This window comes from Halichoerus grypus, chromosome 15, assembly GCF_964656455.1.
Source record: "Halichoerus grypus chromosome 15, mHalGry1.hap1.1, whole genome shotgun sequence".
Taxonomy (NCBI): domain Eukaryota; kingdom Metazoa; phylum Chordata; class Mammalia; order Carnivora; family Phocidae; genus Halichoerus; species Halichoerus grypus.
Window position 1 is genome coordinate 4,073,440 of NC_135726.1, and position 20,469 is coordinate 4,093,908.

General features: G+C 54.2%; 1 protein-coding gene and 1 long non-coding RNA gene across 8 annotated transcripts in view; one reads left to right on the forward strand and one right to left on the reverse strand.

Annotated features, from left to right (window-relative positions):
- CRISPLD2 (cysteine rich secretory protein LCCL domain containing 2) overlaps nucleotides 1–6,893 on the reverse strand; it is a 124,328-nt gene extending 117,435 nt beyond the window's left edge. For all 7 annotated transcript variants that reach the window (XR_013444450.1, XR_013444449.1, XR_013444448.1 and 4 more), the window contains exon 1: nucleotides 6,754–6,893. The gene's annotated coding sequence lies outside the window, so the exon portion shown is untranslated. The remainder of the gene's footprint in view (nucleotides 1–6,753) is intronic.
- An 8,585-nt stretch (nucleotides 6,894–15,478) lies between these two features.
- On the forward strand, nucleotides 15,479–19,550 carry LOC144380334 (uncharacterized). Its single transcript, XR_013444441.1, has 2 exons — nucleotides 15,479–16,258; nucleotides 16,835–19,550. It is a non-coding gene; the product is annotated as an uncharacterized LOC144380334 (long non-coding RNA).
- Nucleotides 19,551–20,469: the final 919 nt, after the last annotated feature.

Here is a 20,469-nt window from a genome sequence, read left to right on the forward strand (position 1 = left end):
ACGGAAATCCCAGGGCAAGCCCCCGGGTGGCCACGGAGTCCCTCGCATGTGCAAGCAAGCAAGACAGTCTGCCTCGAGAGAGGGAGGGGACCTCACAGCTAATAGACAAAGACAGAAGGCGTGAGAAAACCGCCTGGGGAATGGGATGGTAACTCCAGGCAGAGGAAGGACAGGGACCGCTCTGGCTGGGGTGAACAGCAAGGTCTCGCTCAAATCTCAAGGAAGGGGAACCCCAGACAGCAGGAACCACAAGGTCAAAGGCTCCGGGATGGGCCCCGTCTTGGCATGACCGAGGACAGGCACAAAGCTGTGGAGCTGGGAGGAAATGGGGTCACACAGGAGGGCAGCGCCAGGTGGCCAGGGGCCTGGAAGACCATGGTGAGGAGTCCTGCTTTTACTCCAAATGCAAAGAGGAGCGTCAGTTGGGGGGGGCGAGGTACAGTCAAGGTGACAGGGTCTGACTTAGGCTTTGAAAGCCCATCAGCATGCAACGACACAGGGCAGAGCTCAAGACCAAACAAAAGAAGCCAGACTCCAATGATTAAACAGGCTCCGTTCTGTTTACGTCAAGTTCAAAACAAGGCAAAACCAACCTATGCCATTAGAAGTCAGGAAATGGTTCCCCCCCTGGGGGGGGGGGGGCAGGGCCGGGGGAGGGGCCGGGGGGGGCAGCTCAGGCTCCCTGCAGCTTGTGCACTTGGGGAAAAGTCACCCGCCAGCGCACCAGTGAGCGCGCACTCCTCTCCGGTAACGTGAAACTTGAATACAACTTTTTTCAAGTTTGAAGTCGCTCTGGCTTCTAAGAACGGACCAAGGGAAGTGTGAGACGCAGCAAGGAGGAGGAGATCCTCGGGGCTGTCCCCACGGAGTCTCAGGGCTGAGGCAGGTCCAGGGCCTGGCCTCCGACAGCCCTTCAGACCGCAGCCCAGATAAAGCCCCGCGCCCGGCGGGGGCCTCCCCCTTGGACCAGACAGCGACTCTCCCAGACAGGGCCTGGTTCATCCCGAGTCTGAGAGGGCACTTTGTCCGGCGGTGCCAAAGCTGCAAATGCCTTCCGCGCCAGTGAGGCCCGAGCCTTGAAGGTTCCCGGGAATAAACAGGGTTTTCAGCGGCCAGGCGCTTCCCCGGCAGAGAACAGACGGGCTGTGTCGGAGCTGGTGTGGGGCAGAGAGGGGGTGGCGGCGACGCTGGACATACACTCAGACGCATTTTCAGCGCTGTTGAGGGAACTGCTCATTGTTCCAGAGGGGGCGTTTGGGGCTTACAAACAGATGTATTTTGAAAGCTCCTGGGCACACAGGGGCAGGGAATGTGCTCCGAAGGAAGATGCTAGACTCCTCCGGACACTTGCTCAGGCCCCAGAGCAATGAGTGCCAACAAGCTGAGTGTTCTTCTGCAAGAAAAGCCATGAATCTGCCAACAGCTTGTGAAGGGGCCTCTCGACCCTGCACGGAGGTGGCCATCCCAGCCCCCAAGGCTCTTACTCCCGTCTGGCCGTGTGACCTCTCTCTGGTCGCACCAGGCCCTATATCCAGAACCTTCCACACAACTTCACATCCACCCCCACCAGCCAGCCATCCCCACCCCATGTTGGTGCCGGGGCCCCAAGGCAAGTCTTCATCAGCTGTATAGGGTGGCAGGGCTCACCTTCAGGCCTGAGCCAGAAAGTGCCGGAAGCCTCATTAAAACAGATTGCTGGCCCCAGCCTCGTAGCTTCTGATTCAGGAAGCCTGGGACGGGGCCTGGGAATCGGCATTCCTAACAAGCTCCCAGGTACTGCTGCGCCCCCCTTGGAGGGGGGCCCCACTTTGACAGTTGTGGCCCCAGATTGTAATGGTCTCAAGTCTCACGCCCCACCCGAACGCAGCACTTCCCAAACTCCCACCCTCGGCACACCTACCTCCCCCCCACCCCGCCCGGCTACCTGCGCCAGTCCATACTGTGTACTTTATGTAAGGTGGCCCGCACCCTCAATGCGGACATTTCTCCTTGGAAAAGGTAACTTTCCATCCCCACCATTTGCAAAGAACGTGATCACTTCTGCCTCGAAGGGAAGGCAGGAGTAAAACGTCACGTGTTGAAAACAGAACAAAGCGAGGGCCTCCCAGCTGGCCACGGACGCCAGCCACAGACTTTTATGCCGAGGGAGCTCTGTCTTTGCCACAAGGGGGGAGCATGGTGTGGGGCAGCTGTTGGGCAGGCAGCATGCCCGCATTCGCCTTGACTTAAAAGGTCAGCTCCTGGAGGGGGCGCCTCTGCAGCTGGGTCTGTGCACAGGCTCGGTCGGGACCAGTGGGGATGGCTCCCCACACTTTGGGGAACACTGCTCATTTCACGGTAATCTGTTCTCAAGTGCAAGCCCCACAGCCCGTGACAGGAAATCCAGACCCAGGGGGCACCAGGGTGGCTCAGTCGGTTAAGTGCCTGACTCTTGATTTTAGCTCAGGTCATGATCTCAGGGTCGTGAGATCGAGCCCTGCGTTGGGCTCCGCACTGAGCTTGGAGCCTGCTTGGGATTCTCTCTCTCCCTCCCCCTCTGCCCTTGCCCCCCAGCCCCCCCCCCCAAATTGCACACATGCTCACTCTCGAAAAAAAGAAAAAAAAGGAAATCCAAACTCACCCTACCCTCAGGGCAGACCCTTGCCACTCTGGGCCTGGGGGCCTGATGCTCAGACTCTAGCCATACGGAACTCCTTGCCATTTTCCACGGGTGCAGGCCCCTCCCCATCTTCAGGCCTTTGCACACACATGGTCCCTCCACTTGGGGCACTCTCTATCACCTTTCCTAGCCTCTGCTCTAGAAGGATTTTTCAGGCTCTTATCAAGTTGGTCCCAGCAGGTGCCATCCAGCTCCCAACCCTAGAGAGATCAGAGTGGGTTTTTTCCAGTCTGGAAGAACTTTAGAGCAGGCTCGATTCCAGGACCATTTGACTACGAATGAAATGGAAGCTCTATTCTTTTTCCTTCTGGGATACTGCCCTCCCGCACTCACAATGGGACACGGTTCAGAAATTTGGGTTGAAAATGTGGGATTTCCTAATTTATAATATTTTTTAAATGATGGTCCAGAAGTTGCATGATCCGCATTATGAATTTCTTTTTCCCCGGAACCTGTGGTTTTTGTCTAAGCTGACACAGCACTTGAGACAATCAGAGAAGATAAATCTCCCTGGGGCTGAACCACGAGAAACTGTCTGTCCTCATGGCCATGACAAGGGGGGGGGGAGGTGGGGTCTGTCCAGGAACACCCACAAGTACACAGCCTGGGGCAGAATGCCTCAGACGGGATTCTCCACCAGTTGCTGCCATGACCCTGGGGAGAATGCCAACACCTCCCCCAGAACACCCAGATTTCCCTGCGTCCATGGCGGAGGGCCCTGATCTGTTCTGCAGTGAGATGACCTGAGTCTATGCTTCTTCAAGAAGGAAGCCAAGAAGGGAGAACACGGTTTCCTCCATAAGTTAACTATGAAGTGACCGTGTGACTTGGCAATCCCACTTCTAGGTGCGGACCCAAAACAACACAAAGAGCTGTTCCAACAAAGATGTGTCTACACGTGTCCACAGCAACGTTGTTCACAACAGCCAAATGGTGGAAACAACGCAAACGTCCATGGATGGAAGGACGGATAAATGAAATGTGGTCCATCCACACGGTGGAATATTACTCGGCCATGAAAAGGAGCAAAGCGCTAATACATGCTACAACATGGAGGGACTCTGAAAGCATCACACTGAGTGCAAGACGCCAGTCACAAAAGGCCACATATCACATCATTCCATTTATATGAGATTTCCAGAATAAGCAAATCCACAGAGATGGCAAGCAGACTGGTGGTCGCCGGGGGGCTGGGGAGGAGAGACCGGGTAACAATGGCTACGGGGTGTCCTTTGGGGGTGATGAGGACATTCCGGAACCAGACAGGGGTGCTGGGTGCACAGCATTGTAAACATGCACAATGCCACTGTGCTCTACGCTTTAAAATGGTTAAAATGGTAAATTTTGTGCTTATGCGTATTTTACCACATGAAAATAATTTTTTCAAGGAAAGAAAGAAGAAGAAAGATTATGGCGGGTCCTACCAACCACCACCCAGATCTGCCCTCGCCTTCCTGTTCCAGAACGCGGTATACCTCAGTTAGGACTTTCAGAGAGGCTCGGGGTCCCTGTCCTCTCAGAAGAGCTGAGCAGCTACTCAGCTTCATTAACTGAAGATGAAATGAAATGATGCCCGTGTTGTATTTTCCTTTCTTGACAAGCCATCAGCCCCTTTGAGTGATGCTGGGTTTGCACATCTGGGACTGATCAAAAACCAGTGAGTTTACAAAAAAAAAAAAAAAAAGCCTCCTAGGTCTGGAGCAAGCAGACACAGAGGCACCTCCCATACGTAGTAAATTACACTGGTGACAGAGCAAAGAAATGTTCCAGCTCCCACAAGGCCAAAGAGGTCAGCATTTGAGGGTCCCGCCTCTAAAAGCCAGTTTTCAAATGCAACCTACAAAAGGCCAGATATCCAACGAGGGGTCTTGGAGGGAGGGATGAAGTGTGGGACTCCCAGAGGCCTCGTGTTCTTCTGCCAAGGCTCCAGGCCCTCCCCTGCCAAGCCAGCTCTCCTCTGCAGTCCAGAGGCTGATCTGGGTCCCAGAGCAGGGCTGTCCACACGCTGACACTTGTACCTGTCAGCAGAGTAGAGCCCCGGCCCCTGTGTCAGGGCATCCCCTGTCCAGGCCCACCCCTAAGTCGGACAGGGATCCGGATCCCACATGGCACGAGAAGCCCTCTCAGCCAGCTCTGCTGTGACAAACAGTTGGCCAGTGGGCAAACGCCTTCTTCCAGAGTCTGGGGTGGGACCCAGCCTGGAGGGCCGCTCTCCCCTGCCCTGCCTGTGTCATGTCGCATACATGCCTTCATCACTCCGAGACTCAATTTCCTCCTTGTAAAAAGGAAGACAGCCCAGTGTCCGCCTCCTAAGGAAGGCCGTGAGATGACCCGTGTAAAGCCCGGGCACATCTGGCTCATGCTGAGTGTCAGGTACACGTCAGCTGCCGGTATTACTATAAATGTTACTCCCACTCCTACATCTGCAGAGACTCTGAAAAGAATCCAAATCGCTCTCTTTCTCCTCCCCGGGTGCATATTATTGGGAACCTGGGGGCTTGGGCTTAACTCTGCTGAGAGGTTTTCCGGGAACCCCTCTCAGACAACACGAAATTTTGTGTGCAGGTCAGGTCCGGAGGTGGAGTTAGTGGTTGGGCAAAGAAATGTCTTAAAGGAGGCAGGACCCAGCGGTTAAGAGCACAAGGTCTGCAACCAGACAAACCTGGAGGTGACAGCATGGCATATCAGCTAGGAGACCTTCTGCATGATCTTTACCTCTTTGAGCCTTGGTTTACTCATCTGTGAAATGGGGATCAAGAGGCCGACTGCCCAGGTGTGTGCAGGGAGGAAAACGCAGGGAAGTGGCATGGCCTCACACCTGTCACACCAGCAATACAGCTCCCACACCTTCTGCTCCTCCTTCCCGTGTGGAAACAGCCAGATAGAGGCAGAAGCAGAAAATGAGGTGCACAAAACACCAAGAACCTTCAAAGGCCCCCTCTCAGTCTATTTGGAGAAGAGGGCATGCCTCTCATCTTGTTCTGCTGGACCCTGGGCTCTCACCTGGCAGATTTAGACCCTAGACGACCCTACTGGGGAAGGCAGGGACACCAGATTCTGCCGGAACATGGCACCCAAATGCTCAGGGTGGAAATGTACAAACCCACTTTGCCAGGCAAGCTGGGCATTTGCACAGGCTCCCAGCTGCTCCTCTCAACCGGAGCAGCAGCTCAGCCTTTGGATAAAAGATGCCCAGCTCAAGTTAGATTTCAATGAGCAGGCATCAGCTAAGCCTTTTCTGACTCGTCCACCAGCCAAGTCCTGGGCAAGGGAGGCTCTGAGTCTGCACCACACAAGGGGTCTGCCCTGGCCCTGTCCATCTAGGGCAGCTGATCTCCCCGGGACCACAGAGCCAAGTCCTCAGCTTCCAGCACAATTCTTCCCCCACAAGGAGTGTATGCAGATGTCCAGTCTGGCTGAAGAGACCCAGCATGTGTTCCCAAGCCTGCAGGAACTCTGGCATGCCCCACACCTGGACACGGAGCTTCAGAGGCAGAGAGAGCTGGGTTGCTGCCCTGGCTCTAACTGGACAACTCACCTCCCCTCTCTGACCCTCAGTGTCTTCATCTGAAATATGGGAAGAGAAAGGCTACCTCACAGGTTTGTTGCAAATAAAATCATAAAGGGGCGTGGCCCTGTAAACCCTAGCAGAATGCACACACCGTTAGGATCACCCTGACCATCCACACGTGGATAGACACATTCAAACCCTTGCCACATTCACACCATCCGTTTTCCATTTATTGACGCCCACTGTGTACACAGGAATGCAACAGATGCTAGCGAACTGCAAAGGGAGGCAAGAGTACCCAGGCTCAAGGAGCAGGAACCTGCAGTTAGACCGGCTTTGAGTCCCGACTCCCTTGCTCCCTGGTTGTGAGGTCTTGGACAAGTGCCTTGGTCTCTCTGAGCCTGTTTCTCCATCTACGAAAGGCCATGCGGCTGAGCCCGGTTCTGAGCCGCAGGGAGCGCGCCCAGCACAGTGCCTGCACAGAGTAAGCCCCAAGACATGGTATCTGCTCTGGTTAACTCAGCTCATAGATTAGTGGAGTGGATCGCAGCCTGGAGAGGGGAGGAAGCGAAGTCACACTTACCCCCGCAGGGCTCTCCAATCACCACCACGCCGGTGTCTCCCGTGTCGTGCAGCGGCAGCAGCGCGCACACAGTGGACACGGTCGGCACAGCGGGTCGCACAGGGGGTCTGTCGCAGGCACCACACACCGGGGGCAGCGGAGGGATGCGGTGGATGCAGGGGCCTTGCGCGCAGCCTCTTATAGAATCTCCGCGCCACGCCCCCGGAGGCCGGCGGCGCTGATAGGGCCGCGAGGCGTAGTCCCGCCCCCGGCTCCGCCCTTCTCCCCTCCCCGCCCCCCGGGAGTCCCGCGGGCGGCAGGAATGGGGATGAGGGGGCAGGGGGCGGCGCGCGCAGGGCTGGACCAGAGCGTCCTGAGATTGGGGCTTGAGAAGAGGACGCGCTCGCTTTCCTCAGCGTGACCATGAAACTATCGTTTCCTCTGAGCGCTTACTGTGCGTCCGGCGAGGTGCCAAGCACTTTCCACCAGGGGTTGGCAAATTTACCAAATCCCATCTCTCTGTGCCTCAAATGGAAAATGGGAATAGGGAAGTGACCTCCCGGGATTGTAGCAAATAAAACCGGGAAGGGTGTGGGCTCTGTAAACTGTGGCACAGAATACACACTTGCTATATTTACTCCCATCCTCTACACGGTGGCAGAAAACTCCACTCGTCACACACACACACGCACACACGCACACGCGCATTCCCAGTGTGCAGACCAAGAAACCGCGCTCCAGGCTAGGCGCTTGCCCCTCATTATCCCAGTACGCCTTCACAGGAATCTGCTATGGGGGAAGTGATCCCATTTCGCAGATCAGACACCTGAGGCCTGGAGAAAAGAGTGTCTGTGGCCAGTCCCACAGCTGGGGTGCAGCAGCCTCGCTCTAGTTACATTTTGTCCACAGGCATTTAGCATCCTTAACCTGTGCGGGCAAATACGAATCCATTCAGAGCCAGAAGGCACTACCTTTGAAACACGTAAATCCAAGGCCCTTGCTGGCAGGTGAAGAAACCAAGGCTAGAAGGGGTGAAGGACTAGAGGAGTGTGTGGACCCCCCGCGGGCGGACAAGGGCAGGGGGAGCCCGTCCTCACGTGGCACGTCCCTGCATGAAGACCGGGAATCATCTGCTCCTTCCGCACACTCCGACCGGGTCACTCTGCACCAGCCCCTGCGCTCTGCAGCTCCGGCAGGGCGGACAGGGCCCCTCTGGAATCTCAAGCATCGGGGGCATCCAGAGGGTCAGAGCAGATGGGGAGCCAAGATGGACAGCGAGTGGCCGGGAAATGCATGGCTCAGTTCCGAAAGCCCAAACGCTTGCCAGGGTTTCGGTGCCGCTCAAATGCCAATAAAAAGTGGCACAGGCACCTTTATGGTTGTTATCTCTGTCTGTTCCCTTTACTTTTTTTACTTTTGAAGCTTCATGCTAGCTCCACATTCATGCAGAACTTATTAAGCACCTACTGTGTGCTGGGCTCTGTTCCAAACACTGGCGTATCCCGTGGTCCAGAGCAAGTCCCTCATTCGACAAAGGACAAACCCGGACGGAGAAGAGATGCTCATCAGGCACCAGGCCTCACATGCATTATCCTGTCAACTTCCCCCCCACACACACAACCCTCCCCCCGCCCCCACAGTGGTGCTGTTGTCATCAGGAAACTGGGCACCCGGTGCAAGTAGTTTCCAGAGGCCACACTGCTCCCGTGGGGAGGAATTGGGATTTGAACTCATGCTCTCGTCCACTCAGCTGCCACTGCCCATGTACCAACAAGCTTTGGGTTCGGGGGAGTGGAAGAAACTGGGTCCCCACCCAGGAAAAGAGGAGAGGAAGGAAAGCTACACAGGATCAGGTTTCACATGGGGGTGGGGGTAGTTCGTACTTAAATGTCCAGAGCTCTGCTAACTTGAACCCCCACCTCCTTACCGTTGCTTTTTATGGTAACTCAGTGGGCTCCCTGTTGGTCCAGGATGGCTCTGGGGACACCCTTCCCGGGCCAGGCACTCCAGGGGCACCGCTGACACGGCTGCCACCGGGGGGCACCTCTCAACAGTGTCATCCCCTCACCAGCCTCCCGGCTCCTGTCCAGCCTGGCAGCCCCTGCCCCAGTACCCTGCACACCACGGAACCTTCCAGACCCTTACCCCTCTCCTTTCCCTCTGTGGTCCTCTCCTTATCTACCCCCCCCACCCCCGCTTCTTATCTGACCCACTGAGCCTCCAAGGCCTGGCATCTGACCATGCCCACCCCTGCCCACTGACGTCCAGCAAGCACTTCCACGTGTCGGGCCCTGTGCCCAGGGCTTCCCTGGCATCTGCCTGTGACCCTCTTACAACCTGAAGAGCAGAGGAGCTTTAGTTGGCCTTGTTTTATAGATGGGGAAACTGAGGCTGAGGTAGGTGAGGGTCACTTGGCTATTGAGTGCTGGGGTTGGGACTCCAACTCAGGCGGTGCAGGACCACAGCTCATGACCTTGGCCTCTAAACCAGGTGACCCGAGGGGATTAGGGAGTCTGGGTTTGCTGCAGGGTGGATCCACTGAGCGTTTTTGAGCTATTTCGTTTCTCTTTGACATCCCAGTCTGGCAAACATTTCTCAGATGGGACATTATGGTTACTCTTGCTTTGTAACAAATTACCCAAAACGTTGCATCTTAAAACCACCATTGTATTTTGCTCATACTTTTGTAGGTCAGGCATCTGGGAAAGGCCTGGTTGCATGGTTCTTGCTTAGGGGTCTCTCGTGTGGTTGCCATCAGATGTTGGCTGGGGTGGCAGCATCTGAGGGCTCAGTTGGGCTGGACATCCAAGCTGTCACCCACGTGGCGGGAGCTCAGCAGGACGGCTCAACTGATCTGCCCCCACGTGGTTTTTCCTGGAAGGCAGTCTCGGGATAGTCAGAATTTTACTTCCCCCACAACAAGCCTCCCAAGAGAAGCGGGTGGAAGGTGCATGGCCTTTTATGACCCGGCATTGGAAATCAGAGAACATCACTTCAGCTGTCCTCCTAGTTGAATCACAGAGCCTGCCAAGGGTCAGGGAGAGAAGACACAGATCACCCTTCTCAACAGGTGAAGATCAAAGAATTTGCAGACAAGATACGTGGAATTTGGAGACACAGCCTGGCACCGAGCAGATACTCGATAAAAGATAATCCATCCTTCTTATGGGGCTAAGCTAGGCAGTCCAGGGGAGTGAGCATCATCCTTGCATGTCCGTGGAGGAGTTCCGATCCTGACTCCACCATGCACCAGCTGTGTGTGTCTTTTCTCAAGTCACCTGACCTGAGTGACAACAGCCTCCCAGGCTCCAAAGGGGCAGGCTGAGTCTGCAGCCTGCTGGTTGGTGCCACCGTTTGGCACCAGTCAGGGTGGGACCCAATCCCAACTCCTCTACCTCCAAGCCCCTGGCCTGTGCTCAGCTCCCCATCTGTGAACTGAGGGTAACGACAATGGCGTCTTTCTATGGGCTGCCTTTAAAACATTAAATGGTTTAAAGGCATACATTAATTAATGAAAAATTAGAACAGGGTCTGGCACATGGCAAGAATTAGTTAGTATTATTGTTATTAGAGTCAACAAACTAAGAGACAGATAATTTTAATCTTGATCAACAATTTTCCATCACTGTGCAATCTTAGAATCCAATTTCCAGAAAGTAATATTTGAATTCGAGTAAGATGATGTGTCACGGGGAATGTGGGTTCCTGAGAAGCTCTGAACATGGGAAAGGGCCAAGATGCACCCAGGAGTCCTCCTGGGAAGGGAATGACCACTTGGATCCTTGGAAATCCCAGTAAAGGATCCTGTCTGCTGGCCAGGCAGGAGTCAAGTCATGGAGCGTTTGAGACAAAGGAAAAGGTCTTTGTGGTTAGAACGCAGCCCCAGCCTGGAAGGGGGAGCACACAGGCCTGGTCTCAACATCAGGGAGAGGTTCCAGCCCTCTGTCCACCTGCTGCCTCAGAACCGGGGCGGGAAGCTGACAGGAAGGCCACACGAAGAAGTGCAAAACAGTGGGTGACACCAGATGGTCCCGAGGATTTCACCACTTGGAGCACAGACCAGGTCTTTCTCTCCTATCTCGATGAGGCTGCCACAGGACTGGTGGGTCTTGGACTCACACCAACATCTTCTTCACCAGCTGACCAGCTATTTTCATCAGAAGATCTTGGGCTGGACATCAAGTTCCAGCTTCTCTGTCTGTTCCTGCCACACCCATTCAGCAGCTACAGAGTGTTGGTGAGCCTTCATTTGCATGAAAGACTGCTAACAATTTGAGACAAGGAGACATGGGTGGGGGTACCATTTTGTGATGGGCATGGTGTAGAAAGAGGAACCAAAAGTGGGAAAGAGGTGTCACCGTCAGGAAAGACGGTAACACCTCTGGGTTAACAGGTACCAATCATGGGGTCCTCCAGGATCTGAGTGGGATGGGTTTGCTTGACTTGCTGCTGAGGAACGGTACGGGGTGAGTTCCACATCTTCTATTGGTGGGCAACTCTTTGGGGGCAGTGTGGGCCCTGCTGGTGGGGAGATCTGGGGCAAGGTCTTGATCGATTAAAGTTGTAAAAGAAATGCCCCCAAGTTAGTGTAGGCAGAGAAGAGGGCTTCTGGAAAGAAGGTAGCTTAATGTGGAACCCAAGGACAGTCCAGACCCTCAAAGAACTAGAATTAGCTGTGGAGGGTGTCAGGCCTTCCGGCAGTCCTTGGTGAGCATTTCTCCGCACTGATTTGGGGTCCCTTCCTTTTTCCTCTGTGGCCAGGTCTTGCCCACTCCCCGTGGACATGACCATCCCTCCAGCATGACTTCACATCCGCCTAGTTCCACGGACCAGCTCAGGCTGTGCCCGGGCACCTCCCAGTTCCGGTTCCTGGACACAGAACCTACTTGGCCCTGTCGGTAGCTGATGTCCACCCCTGGTCAATCACGTGCGACCCAGGGGGCATTGCCAGGCAACATGAGCGTGACGGAAGGCACTGTGAGCTGGGGAGGAGGGGACGCACCCGAAGGTCAGACTGATGGAGATGGCTCAAGGCTGAGTCTTCACATCCTTACGAAAGGGCAGAACCCGACTTTGTAATTTCATGGAACTCCTTGCTCACGCTGCTTTGAAGCCATTAACCTGGGTCAGCCCAGACCGATGTCCAAAACACGCCCGCGTTCCCGCGCTCCCAGGGGTTTCTGCACCCTTTGGTCTCCCCGATCTCCAAACACAGGAGCCAGAGAACACCGAGGACCATGACTGGAAACTGCTCAGGAAATCCAGCTCTTTTGGCAAACGCTGCCACGGTGATTGCTTTCTCCCTCAGTGACAAGCAGGCTTTTCCAGAGGAGGCCTGGCCCTGAGTTTCACGCCCAGGGTGTGGTGTTTCCGGAAGATTCTAAACCTTTCTGTCTGCCTGGGAGGAAGCCAAGTCTCCGGATGCTGCTCATTCTCCCATGTCCCCCAGGGCATGTGCTGGGTCCTTCTGTGAGCTGGAGCCCTCCTCGCTGAGGCCAGGAATGGAAACACAGCACGACTCCCCTCCTGCTGGGGAGGGGCCCTCACCCCCCTCCTCACGGCACTGAGCTTGCAGATCCCCTGTGGGGCCTCGAATCCAAGCTCTGTCACACCTGCCTTGACCTCTCTGTCCCCCAGGGTCCTCCCCTGTAAATGGCAGTAGCAACAGGCCACGTCACAGAGCTGTGGCGGGAAACAAGCTAACTGCTGAGAATCCTTAGGATCATCCTGTCCATGTTTGCTCTCCAAGTTGTCCACACTCCTGTTTCTATGAACACTGCCCCTGCCAAGCATGACCTCCTCCGGGGCACCCTCCCTAATCACCCCCGCCCCAGGAAGCAAGCAAATAAGGAGTTTGTGGTCAAAGACTGAAAAGCAGGGTATATGGATGCACTGGTTTCCTGGGGCTGGTAACAAATGACCACCAACAGGGGACTGAAAGCAACAGGAATTTGTTCTCTCCCAGAACCCAGAGTCTGAAATCAAGGTGTTGGCAGGGCCATGTTCCCTCTGGAGCCGGAATGGGAGGATTCCCGCCTCTTCCAGCTTCTGATCTGTCCATGTCTCCTCTTCTTAGAAGGAGCCAACAGCCAGCACCAACGTGCAGTTTTGAGTGCACCATCTTGGAATGGGTCCTCCGGATCCAGTGGACACATGAGCAAAATAAAAGACTGCTGTGCTCCAAGCCGCCAGGGGCTGGGATGGTCTCTTGTGCAGCAACAGACAAAAGAATAAGAAGGATGAACACCCTGCGGGGCACACGGCAGGAACTCACCGATGCTTGCTGACTAGAACAGAGCCCTCTCCGACTCCCGAGAAACTAGCCAACACTGGCAATAACCCAGAGCCATTAATAAATAGAATGTGCCAGCACTCTGTCTTCCTTCTCACCTAAACCAAGGTAAACTGAGACTTTTATTTCCAAGTGATGGGGTGGCACCAGTGTTCCTGTTAAATAGGCCATACCGGCCCCTGATGGAGCACAGACCTCCCACGGCCAGTGGCCGGCTTTGGCTGGGTAAGTGAATTCATGAGACCTGCAGACATGCAAGGCCTAGCAGGTGCTTCGACCTGGGGACACGTGGAAGAAGGACCTCATCCTGTGTGCAGGTATTTCAGATCACTGCCACCAGCTCAATGACTGGGGGCTGGTGCTCATTAGGTCCTGCTTTCACCCCAAGTCAAAACTGAAAATGTCTCTTCAAAAGAGAAATGCCCGTGTAAATCATTACAGATAATTATAATGACAGCTCCCAAGGAAACCCACATCCCCGTGCCCTGCCCCTTGTAGTGTGACTCTGTCCCTTGTCTCATCAGGAGGTGGACTCGATCTCCCTTGTACGTGGACTGGCCGTGTGATTTACTTTGGCCAACAGATTATGGTGGAAGTGAGGAGTACCCGTTCCAAGCCTGGGACTTAAGGGGTCTGCAGCCTCTGCTCTGCTCTCTCAGACCCAGGGACAGCTGTGCTCTAGAGAGGCCCAGTCTAGCCTTCTGGAGCACGAAAGGCCACATGCAGGCAAATGAAGGCACCTGAACTGACAGCTAGCACCAACTGCCTGGCGTTCAGATGAGTGGCCTTGGACCTTCAGCCCTACTCAAGCTGTCAGCCACCTGCGGCCGCAGGAGTGAGCCCAGCAAGATCACAGAAGGACCATCTGATCGCCCCCTACAGAGCATGAGAATTATACACTGTCACCGTTTGAAGCCCCTCCAGCTCGGGATGCTTTGTTATGCAGCAAACACTAACAGATCATGTCCTGGGATGACAAACATTGTCAAGGAGAGATGATTCTGAAGGCCAAACATTTCTCCTCTAAACAGCCACCTGTCTGGTAAAAATTAGCCTGAATTGTGCCCCCCTCCACCCCCAAAGTCACATTTGAAGTCCTAGCCCCCAGTGCCTGAGAGGGGCACCGTATTTGGAGACAGGTCTTTAAAAAGATAATTAAGAAAGGCACCTGGCTGGCTCTGGTGGAGCCTGGGACGCTTGATCTCAGGATTGTAAGTTTGAGCCCCACATTGAGTGTAAAGACTACTTAAAAATAATAAAATCTTTAAAAAAAAAAAAAGTAATTAAAATGAGGTCATCGTCATGACCAGTGTCAAATAAATTTCTGTTGTTTAAGCCCCCAGTCTGCGGGACTTAGTTTATGGCAAAACAAGCCAATACAAGTTGCTAAGCAGCTCAGGCCGAGGTCCCCCCTTCCTACTCATCCACACCTTCGAGTTGGAAATTTGCATTGACCTTGGCTCAACCCCGCTTTGTCATCAGAGGACAGGGAACCGTTCCCTTCTCTAAGGGCCCTACTGGCCTCCAGCTCTGAGCCCCCATCTGATGCTCAGGTGCCCACTCAGTACTCGTGGAATAAGAACTTCTAATATGACCCGTGTCCCCTGTCGTGCAGTCCTCACACTTACTGCAGGGCATGTGCTGTTTTCTGCCCTCTCACTTGAAGGAACCGAGGCCCAGAGGGGCTGCCCAACCTGCCCGTGCATGCATAGCTGAGGTTGTGAAGCGCAGAACCTCCAGGCCACAGTCTCCAGCACAGCCGAATGGTGGCCCCCAAAGGCGTCCCCTCCTCCTCCCGGGCCTCCGTGAATGTTGTCACATGATGAGTTCGTTTCCTGGGGCTGCTGTGACCAAAAGCCACAAAGGTGGGGTGCACAGAGGCGGTAAACAACAGAAACGTGTGCTCCCCCAGTTTCAGAGGCCAGAAGTCCAAAATCAAGGTGTCAGTGGGCCTTTCTCTCAGCTCCTGCTGGTCGCGGGCGATCCCTGGCATTCCGTGTCTCCTCTGCCCCCAGCTTCTGCCCCTGTCTTCATGTGGCCGTGTTCCCTGTGCATCCTGGTCCCCATGTCCCTTCCCTTACAAAGATGCTGGTGCCTAGATCAGGGTGCGTCCTAATCCAGCACGATCTCACAAGTGTGCAGACCCTACTTCCAATAAGGTCACATTCTGAGGGTCCGAGTGGACAGGAATTTTGGGGGGGGGAGTCAGGAATTCTGTTCCACCCACTATACATTGTAAAAGGGACTCCGCTGATGTGATTAAGGATCTTGAAGCGAGGAGATTAGCCTGCATTACCCCATGGGTCCAATGTGATCACGGAGGTCCTTATAAGAGGGAAGCAGGGGTCAGAGGTCAGAAAGGGGAAGGTACGTGGTGACAGAGGCAGAGGTGGGAGTGACATGCACTGAAGGTGGAGGAGGGGCCACGAGCCAAGGGACACCCGGCGCCTTTGGAAGCTGGAGGAGGCCAGGAAGCAGACTCTCCCCTGGCGCCCCCAGAAGGAACACAGTCCTGCCGACACCTTGACTTGAGCCCCTTGAGACCCATTTCGGACTTCTGACCTACAGGACTTGAGATAGTGAATTTGCGTTGTTTTGAGCCGCTAAAGCTGTGGTGACTTGTCACAGCAACCGCAGGACACTAACACAGACCCAGGATCAGCTGCATCCGTGCAAGGGCTTGGGTGGCTGCAGAGCCGGGCCAGGGGCCCCTGCACCGCCCCTCAAGGGGGAAACCACCATGAATCAGCAGAACGCCGTGGAAGGCCAGGGCAGCCAGCCGGCTCGCAGACCACACAGCGCTCGGCGCAGCCCTGAGTCATCTGGCTCCGAGAGGCGCCTCCTTACAGCCTCTTTACCAGAAATGCCCTGGATTTGCCCTGATTATTTTCCTAGTGATCGAGTAACACTTTCCAGATGCAACGCGGACAGTGGCCAGTCTCAGAATTCGCGTGGTCTGGGAGGTCCACGCAAGCCACGCTGGTGGGCTCTTCAAGTCCTCCTGGCCATCACGGCACCCCCAGTGCCCTTGAGTGCCTGCAGCATCCTGGTGGGCAGCAGCCGGCCCGCCACCACCCGGGGAGCCCGGACACGCCTGCAGAAGCCCTCACCAGGCTGGACTGGCAAAGGGGCCGAGGCTGTGGGCAGAGAGCCCAGCGCATCCTCACTGTCTCCCCCCGAGCCGCCATCCTCTGTGCATTTCTCACCTCCGTGGGACGGGGCAGCTACTCAGAGGTGTGTGTTTACCTTCTGCAAAGGGTGAGTGGGGTGGTGCCGGGAGCAGTACTTAACTTAAACCTGACAATAAGCAGTACCCCAGTTTCTTATCTGACCTCATCTCCATTCATGGGAAAGTCTCTGGTCCCAGGTCCATGGATGTGCCATCTGGAGCCTCTCACTGCTGTGTCTCCCTCAGCTCTCCCCTTCCTGAGATGCCAACTGGGGTGGGGGGTGGGGTCCTCATGGTTTTGATGGGGGACAGCCCACCCCCAGCCCTCCAGATCTGTTTACAAGACAGGAGGCAAGATTAATGTCCTGGGACTGCCGTAACAAATGACCACAAACTGGGGGTGCTTAAGACAACACCCCCAGTTTGTGTTTACTCTCTCCCAGTTCTGGAGGCCTCAAGTCCAAAATCAAGGTGTTGGCAGGGCCATGCACCCTCCAAAGGATCTAGAGGAAAATACTTCCTGCCTTTTCCAGCTTCTGGTGGCTCCAGGTGTCCCCTGTGGCCACGTCACCCCAACCTCTGCCCCCCATCCTCATGTGGCCTCCTCCTCTTCCTATAACGACACTCATCATTGCATTTAGGGCCCAACCAGGTGGTCCAGGACGAACTCAGCTTGGGACCTGCTACTGAATCACATCTGCAGACTCTTCCCAAACATGGTCACATTCACAGATTCTGGGAATTAGCACTTGGATATATCTTTTTAGGGCCCCACTCAACCAGGACAGCAAGCGTGGGCTCACCTCTAGCTGGTCTTGACCCTAACCAGGCCATACCAGCAGCTGAGGCTTACGCCGCCAGCCACCCCCCGCCTGCCGTTGGAGCTGGACCACGGTGCACAGAGGTCTCCCCTCCACATCACACATTGTGGGGTGGCTCTCACCACCCCCATCTCCTGTCATCTCCCCACTCCCTGGCTGGAACTGGGAGGGAAGGATTTCCCACCTTCTTGTGCCGCAAGGATGCCTCTTCCATGAAGCGCTGGACTTTATCTCCTCTCTGGCTGGTGATCAGCTTGACGGTCAAGTTCAACAGGTGTGATTCCTGATGCCCAAGTGGGAAGGGAGCTAAAGGGACTTAGGAAACTCTTCTTTTACCCACTTCAGCTTTCAGGACTCGATAAGGACATAAAAGCGAAACCCACACTCTTCGTCTCTTGCTGAGCTCCTGCTAAGGAAGCCCAGTCCCCCCAAGGCAGAAGCAGCCTCCATTGAGCAGAGAAAGGGTCATGTACCTCGAGACACAAAAGAGGAAGGCAGAGCCATGTGTTCTGAAGACCTGATCCCCTTCCTCTGGCCCCCCTTCTCACCAGCAGGAGGCCTCAGGGGCGGTTTTAAATCAACCCTACAAGAGGTCACCTCTATACACAATGAAGCGCACACAGCCTGAGGAGTTCTGACAAACGTCTCCACCCGCGTAATGGCAACCACCACACTGGATGTTTCCACCGCCTCGTGGCCCTCCGGAGTCGACCCCCCCCCACGCCCCCACCCCCGCCCAGCTCTGCCAGGTCTCGAATGTCAAATAACTGGAACCACACGGCGTGTTGAGAACTGCTCTTGATCTTTCCCTTCCCCTACAAGAGAGCACATTCAAGCCTCCAGCTCATCAAGCTTGGCCCATGAGGAAAGACTTTAAATAAAAATTCACAGACTTGTATGTTAAAAAAAACAAACACCCCAAACCTGTTTCGCTAGGTTGTTGTAAGGTTCGGATGCGATCAGGTGTAGGAAGTACCTGACACTTACTTAAAAGCTTATAAATGACAGCCGTCATTATTGCGCCTGCTCTTTGCTCACTTTGCAGCCAGAAGTATCATCGGAAGACCCAAGCCCAACTGAGACACCCCAGTGCTCACAGACCGCAGCTGGCTTCATTACTGGCAGCTTTCTGGTCATCTCCCTCTCCTGCACCCGACCCCTTACCCCGCCTGCAGATACTTACACCCAACTTCTTCCTGCCCTCTGAACCCACGGGGGCCTTTTGCACCCCTGGGCCTTTGCACATGCTCTACCCCCTCCCCCTGGGGAACACCACCCCACCTCTTAAGACCCAGCACAAACGCGACCTGCTCTGTGAAGATATGTGGCTGGTGGGCTGCAGCTGCTGACAACTCTGTCTTCCTTAGCATCGAGCGCTTCCTCTCTTTGTGCATTTATCATGCAAATTACTTTACTCAGCTGTGTAAGGTAAACTGAGCCATTGGTCCCAGTTCTTCACCCTGCTAGATGACTGTTCTACAGCCCCATCACCTTGGGGCTTACCATGGCCTTCTGGTAGGCAGAGAGTACTCTTCACCTCTTGACTTTGAATTTGGCAGTGTGACTTGTTTTGACCAATGGGCTTCTGCCATGGCCACAAGGAGACCATGCCCCCCACGTGACCCCTGGAGAACTGGGCACAGAACCAAGATGTGTGGAGTAGAACTGGATCCAACCTGCAGCTCAGAGGCAAGCCCTGCTGAACCTGGCCTAGACCAGCTGACCCCACTGTCCTCACTCTCAGCTGAGCCGCACACCTGGGAGCAAGACAGAGGCACAGAGTTACGGGTGCCTCATCACTCAGCATCACTATGCAACAGCTGCCTGTCCCCTCACCTCTTTTTATGACAAGCATGTGTAAGAGACCGTGTCTCACCCCCTCTGCCTCCGGAGCACCAGCACAGGGCTCACAGTTGAAGGGGAAGATGTTTTAGAAGGCCTTGTGAAGTTACCCATCACTCATTTCAGCCACTGGGAAGGAAAGATAGAACTAGGAGATCTAAGCAAGATGGGCCATCCCTGGGATAGCTTAGGGGTTAAGACCACAGGTTCTGATCAGTAGACACCCCAAGCTTAAATCCCAGCAGCTTCCTTAAGGGCCTGAGCCTCATAAAGTAGGGCTAATAACAGTGTGAATCCCAGAGTGTTGTTGGGAGTAGATGAATTAATGTGGGTAAAGAGCTGGACAGGGCCTGGCACACTGTCAGCCCCAAAATGCTCCCTAGAATTGCTATGGCAGAGAGACTTGCAAGCTCACCCAAGAACTGCACTTAACCAGGGTAAGAACTGGAAAACTCTAGTTGAGAGAAATATCCTTTGGCAAGGGCAGTTTTGGAGCATGCAATCTGCAGCTTCCCACCTTAGCATGAGGGAAGGAAGGAGAACCACAGGGAAGGGGAGCAGAGGTGAGAACGTCATTCCTGATGACCTAGTCTCCCCCTAATTTCCAGAACTCTCCACTTTGCTCCTTTGATGATTCCAATCACAGATACTGCAACTGTGAGCTTAAGGAATAAAATGCTTCTAGTGTTAAGTGTATTCGGTTTCCTAATGGTAACCAGAGGCAAATCCAAATATGCATCGTTACTGTTGACCTTTTCCTTAACCAATCTTCTTGTAATTGGTCTTGTTATTTTAGGGAAAACCTCTACTTTCTATACATCCCTAATGAACTTTCAACTTTTTAAATATCTCCAAGCAAATAATAAAGACAAATTGGAATCAGAGAAGCCATGCAATTAATCTAAAAGAAGACAGGAAAAACGAGACCAAAGTAACAAAGAAGAGATGAGACAAATTGAAAACAAGGAGCAAGATGGCAGGTTCACCTCCAACTATGCTAAAGTTTGTATTAAATGTAAATGGTCTAGGGCGCCTGGGTGGCTCAGTTGGTTGGGCGACTGCCTTCGGCTCAGGTCATGATCCTGGAGTCCCGGGATCGAGTCCCGCATCGGGCTCCCTGCTCAGCAGGGAGTATGCTTCTCCCTCTGACCCTCTTCCCTCTCGTGCTCTCTATCTCTCATTCTCTCTCTCTCAAATAAATAAATAAAATCTTTAAAAATAAATAAATAAATAAATGTAAATGGTCTAAACAATCCAACTGAAATGCAGAGGTTATCAGATTGGATAAAAAGGCAGGGTGCGGTGAGCCTGGGTGGCTCAGTCATTAAGCGCCTGCCTTCAGCTCGGGTCATGATCCCAGGGTCCCGGGATCGAGCCCCGCATCAGGCTCCCTGCTCCGCGGGAAGCCTGCTTCTTCCTCTCCCACTCCCCGATTGTGTTCCCTCTCTTGCTGTGTCTCTCTCTGTCAAATAAATAAATAAATAAGATCTTTAAAAAAAGAAAAAGGCAGGGTACAACACATGTTGCCTATAAGAAGCCAACTTTAGAAAGCTACAGACAGGTTAAAGCAAAGGCACAGAAAGATGTAAGCCCACCGACATACATTCATCGAA